Genomic DNA, 21,301 nt, shown 5'->3' with positions numbered 1-21,301 from the left:
TTACATCACATCTCAATGTGGGCCACCAGAATTGGCGGCGCACGAGGTGTAAGGTTTTGACAAACCCAAAATGACCAGCCACTTTATCATCATGAGACCTAATCAAAATTTCCCTTCGCAAACTGTCAGGGACATAGAGGCGGTTCTGCTTCCAAGCGAAGCCTCTGTCAAATGTAACATTGTCTCTATTCGCTTGCAACCAAGTGTCAGATTTCAGCTCTAGCAGAAACTGTTGTTGCAATTGCGATGGAATTGGCGTTCTTCTCCCAGCCGGTGAAACCGACGCTGGGGGCAACTGTGCATGAGTCTGACTGCGTGTGACAGCTTCAACCCCAGTTGGGGTGCTGTCCACACCATACCCACAACGTCAGGTGCCTGGACCGAATCCTGGGGCAGGCGGGAAAGCGCATCATCCAGGAAGTTTTTCTTGCCCAGAATGAACTTCAACTTAAAGTCAAAGCAACTGAAAAATTGAGCCCAGTGGATCTGCTTAGGACTGAGCTTACGGGGCGTGCTGAGCGCTTCCAAATTTTTATGGTCAGTCCAAACCTCAAAAGGACATTTAGCCCCCTCTAAGAGGTGGCGCCAAGCCTCCAAAGCAGCCTTGACTGCAAAAGCTTCTTTTTCCCAAACATGCCATCACCTTTCCGTCTCGGAAAATTTCCGGGACAGATACGCACAGGGCTTCAGGCGGCCAGCAGCATCCGCTTTCAGCAAGAGCGCTCCAATTGAGAAATCGGAAGCATCCACTTGAACCACAAAGGGTCTAGTGGGATCAGGGTGTTGCAGAATGGGTTCAGCAGTGAACAGGCTTTTGAGTTTGTCGAAAGCCAACTGGCATTCAGGTGTCCAATTGAGCAATGCCCCCGGGTTCTTCACCTTGCGTGTGTCCCCCAACCCCTTCGTACGTAACAAATCAGTCAGAGGCAATGCAATTTCTGTGAACCCCTGGATGAATTGGCGGTAATAGTTGGAAAAGCCAAGAAAACTTTGGAGCTGCCTGCGGGTACGCAGGCACTCCCACCCCAAAATAGCTTGAATCTTCGCAGGATCCATTTCAATGCCCTTGTCAGAGATCCTGTACCCCAGGTAGTCAACCTGAGTCTGATGAAATTCACACTTAGAAAGTTTAGCATAAAGCTCAGACTTTCTCAGTTTGCTAAGCACCTGTTTCACCAAGCGCCCATGTTCCTCCTCCGTTTCAGTATAAATTAAAACATCATCCAAATAGACCAGTACACCCTTGAACAAAATGTTCATGTAACACTTCATTGATCAATTGCATGAACACCCCTCGTGCCCCCGCCAACCCAAAAGGCAAAACCTTGTACTGAAAAGAACCCAGAGGACAATTGAAAGCAGTCTTCCACTCATCCCCCTCCCGTATGCAGATACGGAAATAGGCTTCCCTCAAATCCAGCTTAGAGAAGATTTTCCCCTTAGCCAGATGTGCTAACATGTCTTTTATTATTGGCAGAGGATATTTGTTTAATATCGAGACCGCATTTAATCCGTGGTAATCTGTACAAAGTCTCAATGTCCCATCCTTCTTCACTCGAAACAAGACGGGGGCGCCCACTGGCGAATTTGCTGGTTCAATAAAACCCCTGGCCAAGTTTTTGTCCACAAACTCCCGCAATGCCGCCAGTTCCTTTTGCGTCATGGCATAGATTTTTGGTTTGGGCAGTTGCGTGTCGGGGACCAACTCTATCGCACAGTCAGTTTTTCGATGAGGTGGAAGTTGGTCTGCTTCCTTCTCACTAAACACATCCGCAAAGCTTTGGTATTGCTCCGGCAAGCCCTCCAGTGGGGTGACAGCAAAATGCGGGGTTGCTGCCGCCGCCCTCCCCACTGCAGCCTGCGGAGCATTGTCTTCCCCAGGGGCTTGATAGAAACCATCCCCAAAAGTCAAAGTCCTGTTCACCCAATTTATATATGGGTTTTGTTGGACCAACCAAGGAATCCCCAGAATGACTAAGGGACCCCCCACAGGCGCCACTACAAACGGCAGCCCCTCACGGTGGCTGCCCATTTGCAATGCCACCATGCCCATGGAATGGGTGACTGGCTTCCCCCCCACCGTAGAACCATCCAGTTGGGTAAAAATCATGGGACGTTTTAGTGGAAAGCTGGGTAACTCCAAAGCAGCCACCACGTCAGGGTGCATCAAGCAACGCGAACACCCTGAATCGATCAATGCCCAAACTTCAATGGTTCTTGTGCGGGAGCCTAGCTTTACTTTCACTGTCAGTGTGGGATAGTTGCCACTCACCGAAATATGGTCGCGCCCCTCCTCCACCACCTGCACAGAGGCGCCCTTTAAAGCAGGTGGCTGGCGTTTCCCGCTGGCTGGAGTAGATCGGGCTCCCCCTCGTCCCCGAAGTAAGGAATCTCCTCCACTTCAGTTTCAGCCATGGCTGCCTTCATTTTCCTGGGTAAAGAGGGAGATTTCCCTGACGACTTTCTCAGATGATCATCAGTCTTTCCCTTCGGGCATGCTGCCACTCGGTGACCTTCCTTCCCACATCGGAGGCATTGTCCTTTCGCATAGCGGCGCTCTCTCTCCTCTTCCCAGGCACGTTGACCGGTCTTTCCAGTGGGTGCAGCAGTGCAGGAACCCTTGCTGAGCCCAGCATATCTCATCACCTTCCAGTGAGCAAAAGTCTCATGGGCATGCTCAGCCTTCCCTGCCAGCTGCATCCATTCATACAGGGTATCTGGGTCGTCCCTGCCAAGTGACCACCTCAGGACCTCCGTATTCAGACCATCCTTAAAAAGTTCTATTAATGTGGATTGGGACCAATCCTCAACCTTCCCAGCCAGAGCCTTAAATTCCAGCGCGTAGTCTGCCACCGATTGTGGCCCCTGGCACAGCTCCCTCAATGCCTGTTTTGCCCTTTCTTTAGCTAATGGGTCTTCAAAGTGTAGTTTCAATGCCCACAGGAATTCTTCGAACTCCTCCAGCTCAGGGGCATCCGATTGACATAACTGCACATACCAATCGGCAGCTCGCCCCTTGAGCTTAGTGGCAATGGCATTAATTTTGGCTCTTTCTGAGCGGAAACACTGTTCCCATTTGTCCATATAACTCCTTGCATTGGTAAGGAAGAACGATAGCTTAGTTGGATCTCCATCAAATTTAACTGTAAAGTCCTTAACCCCCACTCCGGGCGGTCCCTTCGCCACAGCTGGTCGGTCGGGCTTCCTCTTAGCTCCCAGGGAGCTCCGCTCATGAGGAGGGGACCTTGAAATTCTCACCCTCGGCGCTCTTACTTCCTCTCTGTGCCGGGTCCTACTCCTTTCCCCCGGGGAAGGTGGGGGCAAAGAAGGAGTCGAATACCTATTACTGGACTCCTCTCTCCTCCTCTCCCGGGGACCCCAGACCATGGACATTTTCTGAAACATAAATTCTAGTGACTCCAATTTGGCCTCCACCAGTTTTATACAATCAGGGGTTTGGAAATCCTCTTTTCCCTCCTGCCTCACCACAGTTGGGGACATCGGGTATCGCTGCTTCCAAGACGTTTTGGATGTCCCTGGTAGGGATCCCTGTGTTTCATCCCAGGTGAGCAGCTTGCCTGGTGACTCACCGGTCGGTTCAGGGGCTCTTTTACCTCCAACCTCCTCTTCTCCTAGGCTGGAGCTCGACCTCTCTCAAACTTCTGAGGGCTCTCGAGGAGGGACTCTCTCCTTATCACTGTGGAGTCGGGTTCCCCCTCGCTCGATTCCTCGCTTTCCGTGGTTTGGGGATTTGGTTTGCTCATCGCTAGCACTTCTCCCTCACAAAATAAATCTGGAAAGGGGCTAACGGAAAAATTTTTTGGATTCTCAGCTTTATGTAATGATTGCCTAATCTAATAGACTCAGACTCACAAGCAGGAACTTAATGATATCTGTTTTATTAAAGAATAGTATGCAAATACAGAGAAAGCTGAGAATGAGCAAAAGCGCGCCAAATACAAACTAAAAACCCTCGCTTCAAATGTAATCCCTCCCCTCGCCCTGCTGTTGCAAACTCCCCCCCCCCCCCCCAGGTGCTGGTAACCGTTTCTGCTGATGTCCTGGGAAAGGAACCTTGAACACACAAGATAACCCAAACACATTCCAATCCAGCTGCTAACATATAACAATCCCACGAGATGGAATCCTCCTCCCCTCCCAGACGAAACACGCATCAGCCAAATGACATGCGAAATGTTACGGTGTACCAGCAACATTGGAACGGTGAACATGACACTGTCCTTGTGAGATCATCTACTGCTATACTTCACTTCAATTTCAGAAATGGCTTTCAGAGGCTTGGACTAAAGAAGGATTCCCCAGTAAATTAATGTAGGATTCTTGCTCCCCACCCACCTCAGCCCTTCAAGGTAGACATCAGAGTTATAAATGCTAATGTGACTTTATTATAAGATTAGAGTAATAGAATCTTGCAAGTCTGAATGTGCTTCCCCCCTCCCTCACCTTACCTTCAGGAGAACTAGGGAGGGTCAAGTCTGAGACACACAAACTACATTTTTGTCCTGGGCTCAGATTTCTTTTAGCTGAGGGTTGCCTTGGTTGCAATACTTCCTCCTGTTCCTCAAGGTTATTCCTACTTCCTATTACATTCCCTCATTTCTCCCCCAAGGAAGCATTGAACCAGCATAGTTGACCTCCTGATGCAGTCTTTTTAACTTTCCCACCATAGAATGGTATATGGAACTTGCATTAAAATGGTGCCACCAGTGTTTTCAGGTATGTACAGCTATTGACCCATTCAGTGTCATTCCTTCCTGTGGTTTAGTAGCCTGGCCTATCTAGCACAGAGGTGACAGCCTTGGAGAAGGTCTGGATTCAGTGCAAATTTTTGTTTACCCTGGACTCTGTGTTAGCAGCGTTCTCTCACATCTTTGGGTGAAGACCAAGCCATCTAAAAATCTAAATCATTTAAATCTAACAGTTAAGTAATAACTTGCTGTTTTGGCAAGATTCTAAAGGCAAGATAATTTCTGAGAAGACTCCCCTCCCCTGTTATTTAATAACAAGATTACAAAAAACCCCACAAAAGGTTAACAAAATGAAATACAAAAACCAACTATTAAACATCAAAAAAGGGAACAAAGAACAGAGAAAGAAAGCAACAAAAAAATTTTAAAAAATCAAGTAATATTTTCAAATAAGAAAATACGTCAGGTATCTTTGAAGTGGCCAAAGCCTCTGGCCCATACTGAGCCATCAAAGCATGCTTGAGCTGAAGATACTGCGCCTTTTGTGAATTAAGAAGACCAAATTCAGTTTGAAGCCAAGAAAAACACTTGAAAGAATCATTACATATTAACTACTCTAACTTCTACCCATACATTCCAATAAAACATTTTACTACCTATTTTTAAAGTAGAATTTTTCCGAAGAGTTATATACATATGAGTCTCAATATCAAAATCCAGCTTACACCCCAACAGAATCTAAAGATTTCTCATGGCATGCATTCCTGGAAATAAAAACACCTTTTCTACTACATGTTGATCCAAGAATCTGCGATGACTTTAGTGGAGTTACATAACTTACTGTCATGTTCATCGTTTCAATGTTCTGTATACATTGCAACGTTTCGCATGCCACTCTTATAACCCGTGTTTGCAGGTTGTAAATTTCCAGCCGTGCCGGGCTGTAATCTTCTTACTGCAACTGTGGAATGTATGTTTGGGTTACTGGCGCTGTTCAAGGTTACTTTCTCAGGCCGATGTGAGTAACGGTTGCTAACACCTGGGAGGGGGTGGTTGCTAGGAGGGAGGAAGGGCAGGGCTGGTTTTGAAGTGAGGGTTTTTAGTTTGTATTTGGCGCACTTTTGCTCATTCTCAGCTTTCTTCGTATTTGCATACTATCCTTTCAATAAATCAGTTTTATTCACTAAACACTGGTGAGACTGACTTCGTCGGGATAAGGCAATCATTACACTTACCAGCAAGGCCCATGGAGGATATTACTCTATTAAATTTTCATTCCACATACTTATAGCAGATACAATATAAGCCCGATTATATTTTTGCAAACCCAGTAAATTAAACCACTGTTATCAAATGATAATCTTAATTTAGCTAATAAAATCCTTGTTATCTATTTTCCCAAATAAATTTCCTAAATGACTTTTAAAAAGAAAATACATTTATTTTGAATTAATATTGGAATGACTCTGAATGCATAAATTAGACAAGGAACAATATTCATTTTATTATTGTTAAATTTTCCCCACAGACTTAATGGAATTTTGATCCATCTGTTAACATTCAACTCAATTATTTTCAAAAACTTTCAACGTATTTATTTCCACATTTTTAGAAAAAAAATTGGGAAAGCAGAGTCCTAAGTATTTAATACAATAGTAGAACTTACAAAACCCAACTCTTTACATAATTGTGTTAAAATATTAAAGCCCAAAGGAATTTCTGAGAAGACTTGTCATATTAGGGTCATAATGTGACCTATGTGTCTGAGATACTGTAATACTGTTGATACTGTTGATACTCAAAAGGTGCAGAATGAAATGCCATCCAAACAAATATTCCCACCATCGCCTGTATATACATTTTCCTACTGTGAAATACTCTAAAACAGTGAAAAGAGCCCTATGCAAAATGAATAAATATATGATACAGCCAGATTTGGCATGTGTGCGCATCCAGGCATGATGTACATGCGAGCTTTGGAGGCACTTGTATGGAAGCAATCTTCAATAGCATTTTTAGGTGCTGGAGATCCTCCCAAACAGGGAGTAACTGTCATGAGTGCCGTTGAGCTGAAGACATCAGCGCAATGGCACACATGACAATAGCAAGGAAACAGGGGAAGGGGCTCAAGATAAGTAGCCATCAACTCACAAAGACTGAAGGACAAGAAACAATGGCTAAACGGATCGCGAGGCACACCCAAGCTGTTAGCGCTAACGCAACGGAGATCGCCCAGCTGACAGCAATCACCGGAGGAATAGAGAAACCGATGATGGGCGATCCCGGAACGCCAGCGGGGCCTCGCAACCCCTCACCTACCGGCAGGACAACGTGTTGGACAAAGGGGGGTGACGTAACTGCGAGTGAGGGGGCGCTGACCGGCGCGGGGTATTTAAACCCCGCACCGGCGCGCTCCTGTCACTCTCAGCTTTTTTTCCTATACTGTACCTACACTGTGAATAAATCAGAGCCTGTTCCACAGAACCAGTGTCTGAGAATTATTCAGAGGTAGGCAGCGCATGACATAAAGCTGAGAGTCATAAACTCAGCCTCGCCGAGCCCCACCGGACGACAACGAGCCGCGGGAGGAGTAGACGGCGAGAAGACCAGGAAGATGAGGCCGGCGCGACGCGGACAAGGAGGGCGAGCCGCACGGCAAGAAGCAGAGGAGGACCGACCAAGGCCAGAGGCACCGCGGACTCCCGGAGCCATGGACGCCCACCCGACCCAACCCGAGCCTCAGCTCCAACCCCAAGGGGAGATGGCGACGGAGGCAACCTGACCACGGGAGGGAGCAACATACCTTCCGAAACCAGCGGAGAACCCCGCGCCCCACATCGCACCCCAGCAACGGGCGTGGAGCGACAGCCCAACGGCGGTCAGCACGGAGGAGGACGATGGGGACACCCAGCAGACGGCGGAGGAAGCGGACCAACGGCCGAGAGAGACTGAACCCCACCGGCAACCCACCCCCGCCGACACACCGACAGAACCGGCCCCAGCGGCGGCGCGGATCGTGGACGAGGAAGCACGAGCTGGTCTCGCGGCCATGCAGACCCAACTGGAGGAACTCCGGACCATGCTTCAGTCGCTCATGCCCCCCGCGCCGCCCAACGACGTCCCCGCACAGGTCCACACCCCGAGCGAAGCGCCGAACCCCCACGGGCCAAATGAAGGTCAACAGACGGCCCAGGCGGACGACACCACAGGCCGGGAAGTGAGAGGAAGGGCCACACAAAACGCCCGGGCCCCAAAGGACTTCCCCATCTTCTTTGATGGGAACCCCGCGAAACTGTCGTTCTTTATCACGAACGCCAGGGAGTTCATAGGGAGGCACGGACACTCCTACGACTCCGAAGCGGACAAAATCGCTGCTGTGGCGATCAAATTACAAGACCGGGCAGCGGACTGGTACGTCCAACTGTACGAGTCCAGCTCCCCCGCCCTCGCCAACTTCCCCGCCTTCATCAAGGAGATGAGAAGCTACTTCGAAGACCCACTAGCCAAAGTGAGGGCGAAGAGCGCACTCCAAAGACTTAAACAGGGCACACGCACTGTCCCAGACTACGCCCTCGAGTTCAAAGCCCTCGCGGGGAAGGTCAGCGACTGGTCCGAGACCACCCTGCTGGAAATGTTCAAAAGGGGGCTCAACCGCGACGTACTGCAATGGGCCCTCTACCACGACGACCCAGAAACTCTACACGGGTGGATCCACCTCGCGGGGAAAGCCGAACACGCGCACCGCACCTTCCTCATGACAACTATGGAAGATGCGGACTACAGCTGCAAAAAGGTACCCGCACCACACGTGGGGACGGCCGGCCCCACATACCCAAAGAAGAAATTCAATCGGGAGCCCTGCGGGAGGTGTGGAAAACTTGGGCACAAGATGGCGGATTGCTTCGCCAACCGACTGCCGACCAGTGCGCCTAAACCCACCCCGAAAGCTAGCCCCAAACCACCTAACCTGGTGCCGCCCCCTCACCGCCGAATGACCGTAGCCACAGCGACACCAGAGGAAGGCTGGGACACCTACTGGGGGGAAGAGGACAACGTAGACCCAGACCAGCCGGCGGGAAAAGCTCCCCGCCTGCCCTGAAACGCGTTGCGAGGCAGGCGGTGGGACAGCAGCGCGGACCACCCCGACGGAACGGCGAAAGCTCCGTGATAATGGCGGCAATTAAACTCTCTGCCGGCAACGGAGCCACCACGGCCACGGCACTAGTGGACTCGGGGTGCTCAAAAAACCTCATCCACCCCGACTTAGTCGCCAAACTCGACCTCCGCTGTTTCCCCCTCCCCACACCGCTAGCATTCCACCAGCTGGATGGCTCTACAGCAGGAGGGAAACCAGCTACGATGCAAACCGAGCCGGTCACCCTGCAAATGGGCACTCACACCGAACGCACATCGTTCGTCGTCACCCACATCGGACGGCCCATTGCAGTCCTGGGAATGCCATGGCTCGCGACAAACAACCCGCGCATCAATTGGGAGACCTGCACCTTCACATTTGGCGACGGCAAGTATCGGGCACCAGTTCCAGTGGGCAGAACCAACCCCACTGTGGGACGAGCAGAGGCGACTACACAGGACAATGCCGCTACCACAGCAGACCTACCGGAACAATACGCCGACTTCTCCGAGGTCTTCGGAGAGGCGGAAGCTGACCAACTACCCCCCCACCGCAAGACGGATTGCCGGATCGACCTGCTGCCCGACGTCCCCTTACCTAGACCGAAGATCTACTCGATGACCCCGAAGGAGATGGCAACCCTCCGGGAGTTCATCGATAAAAACCTAGACAGGGGATTCATAGAGCCAGCATGCTCACCGGTCGGAGCCCCCGTCTTATTCCGGGAGAAGAAAGACGGCACCCTACGGCTCTGCACCGACTACCGGGGCCTAAACGCGGCTTCCCTGTCCAACAAATACCCCTTACCCCTGGTGAAAGACATGCTCGCCCACCTGTCCACGGGCAAAGTCTTTTCCAAATTGGACCTTCGCGAGGCGTACTACCGCATCCGAATCAGGGAGGGGGACGAATGGAAGACTGCGTTCAACTGCCCCCTAGGCGCCTTCCAGTACAAAGTGCTGCCGTTCGGACTCGCGGGGGCCCCCGGGGTGTTTATGCAGCTCATCAATGAGGTACTGCATGAACACCTGTTCAAAGGGGTCCTTGTCTACATAGACGACGTCCTTATCTACACTAAAACGCACAAAGAACATGTGACCCTAGTCAGGCAAGTCCTCGACAAGCTCAGAAGGGCACAGCTCTATGCCAAACCTACAAAGTGCGAATTTCATAAAGCGCGCCTAGACTACCTGGGGTACCGAATCTCCAGAGACGGCATAGAAATGGACCCCGCAAAAGTCGAGGCGGTGCTGAACTGGGAACGCCCCCACAACAGACGCCAACTCCAGAGCTTCCTTGGCTTTGCGAATTTTTACAGGTCATTCGCCTGGGGGTTCGCAGAGATAGCCCTCCCCCTAACGGACCTCCTCAAAACCAAAGGGGTGGGGGACACCCGACGCACCAAGAACCCAGGCACAGTATTGAATTGGACTCCCGCGTGCCAGACCGCATTCAACAAGCTGAAAGCGCTGTTCACCACGGAGCCAATCCTCGCGCACCCGGACCCAGAACGGCCGTTCGTGGTCCAAGCCGACGCCTCAGACTTCTCCCTGGGGGCCATCCTACTCCAAAAGGACCCCACGGGACTCCTGAAACCATGCGCCTACCTGTCGAGGAAATTTTCCGAGACAGAAAGGCGATGGCACGTCTGGGAGAAAGAAGCCTTCGCGGTAAAATCGGCACTAGAAACATGGCGACACCTACTCGAGGGAGCCACTCAACCATTCGAGGTCTGGACCGACCACCGGAACCTCGAGGCCCTCCGAACGCCCAGACGCCTTAGCCCAAAACAGGTCCGATGGGCCCAATTCTTCAGCCACTTTAATTTCCAGCTGAAGTTCATGCCGGGCAAAAAGAACTTCCTGGCCGACGCCCTCTCCCGACTGCCCCAGGACGAAGAACCCGCCCCAGACACCATTGGGACGGTCCTATCCGCCTCGCAACTGGGGATGGCCGTGACCACCCGAAGCGGCGCTCGGAGGCAGCTCGACTCCACGGTGCAGCCAACGGCGGGACAACCTGCGACCAGACGAAGCCAACCGCAACTACCAGGGGTAATACGCACGGACCTCGCCGCCGCCCTCAAAACCGACCCCTGGTTCCTGGCAAACCCCGACAAGGTAACGATGGCACAGGACCTGGCATGGGGGGAAGGCAGAATCTATGTCCCGGACTCGCAACGCCAAGCGATCTTGCATAGGTCACACGACGCCAAGCAAGCGGGACACTTTGGGTTCCTCAAGACCCTACACCTAACAAGGCGTCAATTCTGGTGGCCCGCGCTAAGACGAGACGTGAAAGCATACGTAGCGTCCTGCCCAACGTGTGCTAGGGCCAAACGGGCACCAGGCAAACCCGCAGGGCTATTACAACAGGTGGCAGAACCCTCCCGCCCATGGGAGGAAATCTCTATGGATTTTATAGTGGACCTCCCACCCAGCCAGAAGAAAACGGCCATTTGGGTGGTGAAGGATTACTTCTCGAAACAGGCCCACTTCATCCCCTGCACGTCGGTCCCGTCCGCACAACAACTAGCCAAACTCTTCCTCATCCACGTGTACAGGTTACATGGATGTCCCGCATGTGTGGTGACTGACAGGGGCACACAGTTCACCTCTAAATTCTGGCGGGCCTTTCTAAAGCTGACGGGGACCCAACAGGCCCTATCCACTGCCTGGCACCCCCAGACGGACGGAGCCACAGAGGTCCTTAATGCCACCCTAGAGCAATTCATACGCTCATACACCAACTATCATCAAGACGACTGGGCCGAACTGCTCCCGTTTGCCGAAGTCGCATACAACAACGCCGTCCACACGAGCACGGGGAAAACTCCGTTCGAGGTAGTCTCGGGGCGCGACTTCGTCCCCATACCGGAGCTACCACAACCCCCGGAACCCCAGGTGGATGCTAGCGACTGGGGACGGAAGATTGCGGAATCGTGGCCAATAATCACGGCAGCGCTGAAGGATGCACAGGCGGCCTACAAAGAGCAGGCCGACAAGCACCGGCGCCAACAACCGACGTTCCAGGCGGGGGATATGGTCTACCTATCCACCAAATTTCTAAAGTCACCCCAACCCTCGAAAAAACAGGGGCCTAAGTACATCGGGCCGTTCCGAGTCACGCAAATAGTGAACCCGGTGGCAATACGCTTGGACCTGCCACACAACCTATGGAGACTCCACCCGGTGTTCCACACCAGCCTCCTGAAACCGGCAACCACCTCACGATGGCACCCAAGCAGGCCACAGCCCTCACCGGTGATGATCGACGGGCAACATCACTTTGACGTAAGGGACATACTCGACTCTCGCAGGCAACGGGGAACTTTACACTATTTGGTCAGGTGGAAACACTTCCCCCACCCAGAATGGGTGGCGGCGCACAACGTTAACGCACCTGACCTGACCCGGGCTTTTCACCGGGCATACCCCGACAAGCCAAAACCAAGGCTAGCAAGCCGTCACCTGCAAAACCCCTCCCCCCTGGGCCCCCCCGCCTACCGTGCCCCAAGGGAAAGGGCCCCCCCAAGCCTGCGACTTGGGTGGACCTCCCCCCCCGGGACTCACTCCCCCCGCCCCGGGCCCACGAGGCAGTAACAAGCGTTCGCCAGCACCCTCCCCCCGCCCCGGGCCCACGGGGGAGTGGCAAGCAAGTCAACAGGGCATCCTGGGGGCAACGCCCAGGAGTACACATAACAAAGGCGACGCACTTTGAATAAAAAAGAAGGGCCCTACCTGGAGCCGATAAGCACCCGACCAGCCACGCCTCTCTCCTCGCCGAACTGAGCCAAACTAACAGGGTGTGGCCGGAGCATGCGCACGCCAGGGTGTGACCTGGGCATGCGCGCTAAGGACACACCCTAGGAAGGCACGTGGCAGAGGGCGGAACAAAGGGAGGGGCGAAAAACACTCCGGCGGGAATTTTAAAAAGTTACTTTTGACAGCTCTCCTGGAAAAAAAAAAACCAGAAAACCGGGGGGGGCACTATTCGGACAGGGGGCAGCATGTCATGAGTGCCGTTGAGCTGAAGACATCAGCGCAATGGCACACATGACAATAGCAAGGAAACAGGGGAAGGGGCTCAAGATAAGTAGCCATCAACTCACAAAGACTGAAGGACAAGAAACAACGGCTAAACGGATCGCGAGGCACACCCAAGCTGTTAGCGCTAACGCAACGGAGATCGCCCAGCTGACAGCAATCACCGGAGGAATAGAGAAACCGATGATGGGCGATCCCGGAACGCCAGCGGGGCCTCGCAACCCCTCACCTACTGGCAGGACAACGTGTTGGACAAAGGGGGGTGACGTAACCGCGAGTGAGGGGGCGCTGACCGGCGCGGGGTATTTAAACCCCGCACCGGCGCGCTCCCGTCACTCTCAGCTTTTTTTCCTATACTGTACCTACACTGTGAATAAATCAGAGCCTGTTCCACAGAACCAGTGTCTGAGAATTATTCAGAGGTAGGCAGCACATGACAGTAACTCAGATGGATATTCTATTTTCCAAACTTTGACATTCTTGTTCTTCTCGGACTGGACTACACACATTTATATCTATGATAGTCTAGTTCACTGAATGCATATTAGGCTGTAAACCTTTATTTACTTGCCTGGGAATAACCCTGCAGAATGCAGTGAAACTTCTTTCTGAATAGATATGTGTAGGAAGATGCTCTTAGAAATGATTCTCTGGATTATCAGCATGTTTATCAAATGTTTTTATGGATGGACCATGTAATTGGAAGATAATTCACTCTCAACAATTTTTCCTACTGTCATCTTTAATAGGGTTACTTTTTTTTCCATTGTGGTACTATAGAGTTTTTTTAAAAAAAATGTGAAGAGACAAGTAGTACTTCTTTTATCTAGACATCAATCCATTTCAATACTTGTCTAGCTTTTTATTACAAAAATTCAATTTCTGCACTTAGCATAGAAAATGCAACATTCAGCATCATACGGTGATGTTTCAGAAAGCAAAAGATGCACGGGTTCTGCTATGATGGTAGAGTATATGTCTGGGTTGGGTTGGGTTGGGTTGAAGTCATGTGGGGTGCTCCAGGATTTGCTGAAAAGGGCAAGGACCCACACATTCAAGCTTTGGCTTCAGGTCATCCACCCTTCTGTAAATAAATTTTTAAAAGATAAGCAAAGCAATGTTGGTTGCTCTTAATCTTTATTCCTCAATCTAAGGCAGAAAATGCAAGGCTAAGAATTCTGCATGTCATGTTGTTACAGACATTCCAGGTAGAGGGTTCAAATCTTTGATAGTCATTGAATATTTCAAACAATGATCAGGTTCATGCATGGAGGTGTTATAATATGGTTTGTTCCATTTTAGCTTAGTGCAATATATGAATGCTGTTGGCAGATTGCTAGGAAAGCCTTTAGCCCAGGAGAGATCAGACAAGTCACACACCAGGCGTTTCTATAAAAATAATTTTATTTACAGAAAGCAAAACATCTTTAAAACCTTCTGCATTCATTACAGGCTCTCAGTGAGAGCTGCTACATGCCTACGCAGAAGGGAAACAGAAAAATAAAACAAGTCCAGGCAAGTTGTTCTCCCCAGGTGCAAAAATTAACATTCGAAAAGGGGACAGTTGAATTCAACCTCTTCAGGCCAAAATGATCAGTTATCATAGTAACCTTAATCTGTAGTAGAAAACATTTTCAAATGCAACCATTGTGCTTTGTGTTTGGCTAACAATAAGAGTTAACAAGCCAAATGAAGCCTATTCAGTCTCTGTAATCTTCCTCAATGACTGTAAGGCCGAGAAATTCCATGTTCATCAAACTTGCTTGAAAGCCAGTTGGACAGAAAGCAACAGGCAACTCAACCAATCTAACATCACACTAAAAACCTATTTTTTTCCTCAGGAGTAAGTCCCATTGCAATGGCACAAGTTACATTAGGATAACATTAGGCAGGATCTTACCCAGGATTTTTTCCTTTAGATATTTCAGCTACCACATGAAAGTTAGAGCTTGATCCTAAGAAAGACTTTTGATTCCCCACCCTCACCCGACCATTTAGAAGCTGAACTCAATAGTGAATATTATTTCATTAATACCCACATTACACTGATTTTTCACCTAAGGGTAGATCTGCTAATTTTGCTTGGCCCACCACCAGTATGGGCATCTCACCACTTCTGGAGTGCAAAAACAAATGATGTCATCTTCCTGTCATTCCCAACCCATTGCTAATGCACCCCGCACCCCTGTTTTCCAGCTTCAATTCAAATCTGCTGTTTTCTGACCCAAGCAATTGTAAGCCCAAATCATTGAGATGATTTGCATTGAAGTTGGACTTTGTCTCTTTAGCTCATTGGGATAATTTGCATATTCCTGGAGAGTTCTGTGAAGCAAGCAGAAGGTTACTACAAGCAGCAGAGAAGTTGAACTCTGTTTCATCATCTCAAGCTGATTATAATAGCAGTAGTCTGGACTGAGCACCAGCCCAGTCTCATTGCCAACCCACTGTAATCTAGACTGGAATGTCTGAGGTTGGCTTTAGAAACAGGTGGTAGCAGCATGGGGGATAAATAGTTTAGGTTGTAGTGTGGAATTATTCTAGGAGTAATCCATCAAGCACCAATAGAACCACATGTGGAGCTCTTATATAACTCCCAGTTCAGCTTTGCTCTGTTCAGACCCTGCTCAGAGCTTCATTGGTTCCTAGCAGAACTAGAGTCCATGGGAGCTGAAAATAAGAGGTTATTCATCATATAGCAACTCGTACAATTAAATAAACCATAGATCAAACCCGCAGCCTCCTCATTTCAGCTACAAATCAAACATACTGCTTTTTAATAGGTTTGTTTCACGTATTCAGCTATCAAACGATGGGAGATCAAATGATTTACATATATGTGATTTAGGCCCCCTGAAGGATGCATAATAGTTATTCAGAAAGTCTAGAATGACAAACCAAGGGCAAAATGTAGAGTGCAACAGCTCAGCATATGTTTCTTCAGTCCTTGCAGCAGAATCCTGCTGGTTTGTTTGTTTTTTTTCCCTTAGAATCATCTGGCACTGGGTTCAGTTTTTTCTGATTATATCTACTTGTTTTTTGTTGTTTATTCGTTTAGTCGCTTCCGACTCTTCGTGACTTCATGGACCAGCCCACGCCAGAGCTTCCTGTCGGTCGTCAACACCCCCAGCTCACCCAGGGACGAGTCCGTCACCTCTAGAATATCATCCATCCATCTTGCCCTTGGTCAGCCCCTCTTCCTTTTGCCTTCCACTCTCCCTAGCATCAGCATCTTCTCCAGGGTGTCCTGTCTTCTCATTATGTGGCCAAAGTATTTCAGTTTTGCCTTTAATATCATTCCCTCAAGTGAGCAGTCTGGCTTTATTTCCTGGAGGATGGACTGGTTGGATCTTCTTGCAGTCCAAGGCACTCTCAGAATTTTCCTCCAACACCACAGTTCAAAAGCATCGATCTTCCTTCGCTCAGCCTTCCTTATGGTCCAGCTCTCGCAGCCATATGTTACTACAGGGAACACCATTGCTTTAACTATGCGGGCCTTTGTTGTCAGTGTGATGTCTCTGCTCTTAACTATTTTATCGAGATTTGTCATTGCTCTTCTTCCAAGGATTAAGCGTCTTCTGATTTCCTGACTGCAGTCAGCATCTGCAGTAATCTTTGCACCTAGGAATACAAAGTCTTTCACTGCTTCTACATTTTCTCCCTCTATTTGCCAGTTATCAATCAAGCTGGTTGCCATAATCTTGGTTTTTTTGAGGTTTAGCTGCAAACCAGCTTTTGCACTTTCTTCTTTCACCTTCATCATAAGGCTCCTCAGTTCCTCTTCACTTTCAGCCATCAAAGTGGTATCATCTGCATATCTGAGATTGTTAATGTTTCTTCCAGCAATTTTAACTCCAGCCTTGGATTCCTCAAGGCCAGCTTGTCGCATGATGTGTTCTGCATACAAGTTGAATAGGTAGGGTGAGAGTATACAGCCCTGCCGTACTCCTTTCCCAATCTTAAACCAGTCTGTTGTTCCGTGGTCTGTTCTTACTGTTGCTACTTGGTCGTTATACAGATTCTTCAGGAGGCATACAAGATGACTTGGTATCCCCATACCACTAAGAACTTGCCACAATTTGTTATGGTCCACACAGTCAAAGGCTTTAGAATAGTCAATAAAACAGAAATAGATGTTTTTCTGAAACTCCCTGGCTTTTTCCATTATCCAGCGGATGTTGGCAATTTGGTCTCTAGTTCCTCTGCCTTTTCTAAACCCAGCTTGTACGTCTGGCAATTCTCGCTCCATGAACTGCTGAAGTCTACCTTGCAGGATCTTGAGCATTACCTTACTGGCATGTGAAATGAGTGCCACTGTTCGATAGTTTGAACATTCTTTAGTGTTTCCCTTTTTTGGTATGGGGATATAAGTTGATTTTTTCCAGTCTGATGGCCATTCTTGTGTTTTCCAAATTTGCTGGCATATAGCATGCATTACCTTGACAGCATCATCTTGCAAGATTTTGAACAGTTCAGCTGGGATGCCATCGTCTCCTGTTGCCTTGTTATTAGCAATGCTTCTTAAGGCCCACTCAACCTCACTCTTCAGGATGTCTGGCTCTAGCTCACCGACCACACTGTCAAAGCTATCCCCGATATTGTTATCCTTCCTATACAGGTCTTCTGTATATTCTTGCCACCTTTTCTTGATCTCTTCTTCTTCTGTTAGGTCCTTGCCATCTTTGTTTTTGATCATACCCATTTTTGCCTGGAATTTACCTCCAATGTTTCTAATTTTCTGGAAGAGGTCTCTTGTCCTTCCTATTCTATTGTCTTCTTCCACTTCCACGCATTGCTTGTTTAAAAATAATTCCTTATCTCTTCTGGCTAACCTCTGGAATTTTGCATTTAATTGGGCATATCTCCCCCTATCACTGTTGCCTTTTGCTTTCCTTCTTTCTTGGGCTACTTCTAGTGTCTCAGCAGACAGCCATTTTGCCTTCTTGGTTTTCTCTTTCTTTGGGATGTATTTTGTTGCCGCCTCCTGAACAATGCTGCCAACTTCTGTCCAGAGTTCTTCTGGGACCCTATCTACTAAGTCCAGTCCCTTAAATCTGTTCTTCACCTCCACTGCATATTCCTTAGGAATATTAGTGAGCTCATATCTAGCTGATCTGTGGGTCTTCCCTAATCTCTTGAGTCTGATCCTAAATTGTGCAAGAAGAAGTTCGTGATCTGAACTACAGTCAGCTCCAGGCCTTGTTTTTACCGACTGTACAGATGTCCGCCACCTTTGGCTGCAAAGGATGTAATCAATCTGATTTCGGTGTTGTCCATCTGGTGAAGTCCATGTATAAAGCCGTCTCTTAGGTTGTTGGAAGAGAGTGTTTGTTATGCAGAGTGAATTGTCTTGGCAAAATTCTATCAGCCTGTGTCCTGCTTCGTTTTGTTCTCCCAGGCCATACTTACCTGTAATTCAAGGTGTCATTTGACTGCCCACCTTAGCATTCCAGTCTCCTGTGATGAAAATAACATCTCTTTTAGGCGTGTTGTCCAGTAGGTGCTGCAGATCCTCATAGAACTGCTCTACTTCAGCTTCTTCAGCATTTGTGGTTGGGGCGTATATTTGGATCACTGTGATGTTAGATGGCTTGCCCTGAATTTGAATTGAGATCATTCTATCATTTTTTGGGTTGTATCCAAGCACTGCTTTAGCCACTTTACTATTAATTATGAAGGCTACTCCATTTCTTCTGTGGTCCTCTTGTCCGCAGTAGTAGATCTGGTGGTCATTTGATGTGAAGTGGCCCATTCCAGTCCATTTCAGTTCACTGACGCCCAGAATGTCTATCTTTAATCTTGACATCTCACCAATAACCACATCCAATTTGCCCTGGCTCATAGATCTTACATTCCAGGTTCCGATGGTGTGTTGATCCTTAGAACATCGGATTCGCCGTTCACCACCAGCACCGTCGGCCGCTAGCCGTCCTTTCGGCTTTGAGCTAGCTGCGTCATCACGTCTGGGGCTAGTTGAGCTCATCCTCTGTTCCTCCCCAGTAGCATTTTGACCATCTTCCGACCTGGGGGTCTCATCTTCCGATGGTATACCGACATATCTCTGGTTGTACTGATCCATTTAGTTTTCACGGCAAGAATACTGGGGTGGGTTGCCATTACCTTCCCCAGGGATCGCATTTAGTCTGACCTCTCTGTCATGACCTTCCCGTCTTGGGTGGCCCTTCACGGTTTAGCTCATGGCATCATTGAGGTGCTCAAGCTCCAGCACCACGACAAGGTAACGATCCTTTGCTGAAGTTATATCTACTTAGATGACAATAATTCTTAACTGGCTTACAACTGGTTACACAACACACTTGAAGAGCCAAACTTTTTAATGCTTCCAGGAAGAGATGCAAGCAAAACCCAATAATTATTTGTAATGTGAAAACAGATGAAAAGTTTCTGTAGTTCTCTTTCTGTATGGAAAAATTTGAATTTACTTATTTTTAAAATGTAGTACTATGATTATATTTTAGAAAAGCATCTAGTCATTAGAAAATGATCTTTGGGAGGACTTTTAAAAAAATAAAACTCTCCAGCAGTTAATTAACACAATGGATTGAGGATTTACTAGTATTATGGGAGCTATTCACTGCCTATTTCTAACACTCATAATATAACACACATAATATAACATAATATAACACCTCTATATAACATAACAGTTTCTCCTCAATTTCTATCTCTGTGCACGTGAGCAGTGTACTAAGGAAACTAAAACTAAAAGAACATTTTAGGTATATGAGCTGTATTAATGCATAGTTGAAACCCATCAGTGTTTGGATAAAACAGTAACATCTCTGGGAGTAGCAGCAGAGAACAGCGATGAAATCCCAGGAAAAGACATGATTGTTTTTAACAGTTGTAGGCAGGTGCTCTCATGGGACTCCTGCATGTGCAGAAACACCTTTTGGAACTGTCCAAGGTTCTGAAGAGCCTTATGAGCTAATTAATTTCCCCACACAAAGTGTGCTCCCTCTGTAAGACTCAACCTACCACTGTAGCTTTTGCATTAGACCCAGTTTAAAGATTCTCCCACATATTACAGATAACAGAGAACCATTTGGGATAATAGTGGTCCCAGATTTTTTCCAACACCCATTCTATAGCCCTTGATCATTTTAAATCGTGGGTGTGAAAGGCTTTTTGGATTGGGGTTGAGTTTTGAGGAGTATCTGGGAATTATTATGGGCAAGAAAAAGATGAATGTAAGTAATGTCAAAATATAAACTGGTGTGCCCAAAGTAAAACCCAAACAAACTATATTTGCCTTAAACTCAATCCAATTGATGAGCCACCCCCTCCCACCTTAATCAGTCTTAAAGACACTAAAGTTGAGTTTAATTTATTAAATCTGGTGGTAACTATGTAAGGAGACTTCAGACACCAAATGCTTTAAATCATGATAATCATACTTCATATTTGTATAGCATTTTCACTTTTTCAAAGAGTATCACATCATATTTACATAAGACAGTGAGATGGAATTAGCATCCATGAAATGAAAACAGCATATATTATATTATTTTCATTTGATACACAGGAACTTGATAGTTACTTAGTGAAAGATGATGGGCCCCTCAAGTCAGATGGCACTCAACATGCTACTGAGGAAAAACTGAGGCTCTTTTGGAGGACCAATGGTGTTTAGGACATGGCTAGATTAAAGCCTTTGGGATATCTAGTTGCTGATGTTATTATACAGGGAAAGAAAATATGAATCTGAAAGAGAGGATTACAGTGGGAACATGGAACGATGCATGAAAGCTCAACACAGTGAAAGATGACATTGTTGAGGTTTTCCTACTAACGATTAAGACTGCTATTGTACCTAATCATTTTGGCCTGGTGAAGAGGTTGTATTTGATTGTCTCCTCGCATGTGCTTCATGCAAATTGCCTGGGGGGAGGAAACCTACCCGGACTTGTTTCTTACTTCCTCTTTTTTCTCTCTGCCGATATGTAGCAAGCCAGGCTTGCTCTCAATGAGAGCTAAGTCCTTTAAATATGTTTTGCTTTTGTTTTGCTTTCTGTAAATAAATTATTTTTATAGAAATGCTTGGTGTGTGACTTTTCTGATCTCTCCTGGGCTAAAGGCTTTCCCAGCATTCTGCAACAGACATGAATTAACTACACATTGACATTTAGGCATCAGTGAATTGAGATGGACTGGGCCACTTTCTGTCAGAAGATCACAGAACTTCTGTTTTTCATGATCTACTCAGAACATGAAAAACAAAGAAGAAAGCTTTTATAGTTAGGAAGGGTATAGCAAGAATGTACTTGGCTACAGTGCAATCAATGACTGAATAATATCAATTAGATTTTGTGGACAATCATTTAATATGAAAAGCATCCAGGTTTATGCTCCAATGATGCAGGAAAAAAGAAGATTGATGAGTTTTAGGATCA

This window comes from Candoia aspera, chromosome 1 (genome assembly GCF_035149785.1).
Source record: "Candoia aspera isolate rCanAsp1 chromosome 1, rCanAsp1.hap2, whole genome shotgun sequence".
Lineage (NCBI taxonomy): Eukaryota > Metazoa > Chordata > Lepidosauria > Squamata > Boidae > Candoia > Candoia aspera.
Note: the sequence above shows the minus strand (reverse complement) of the source record.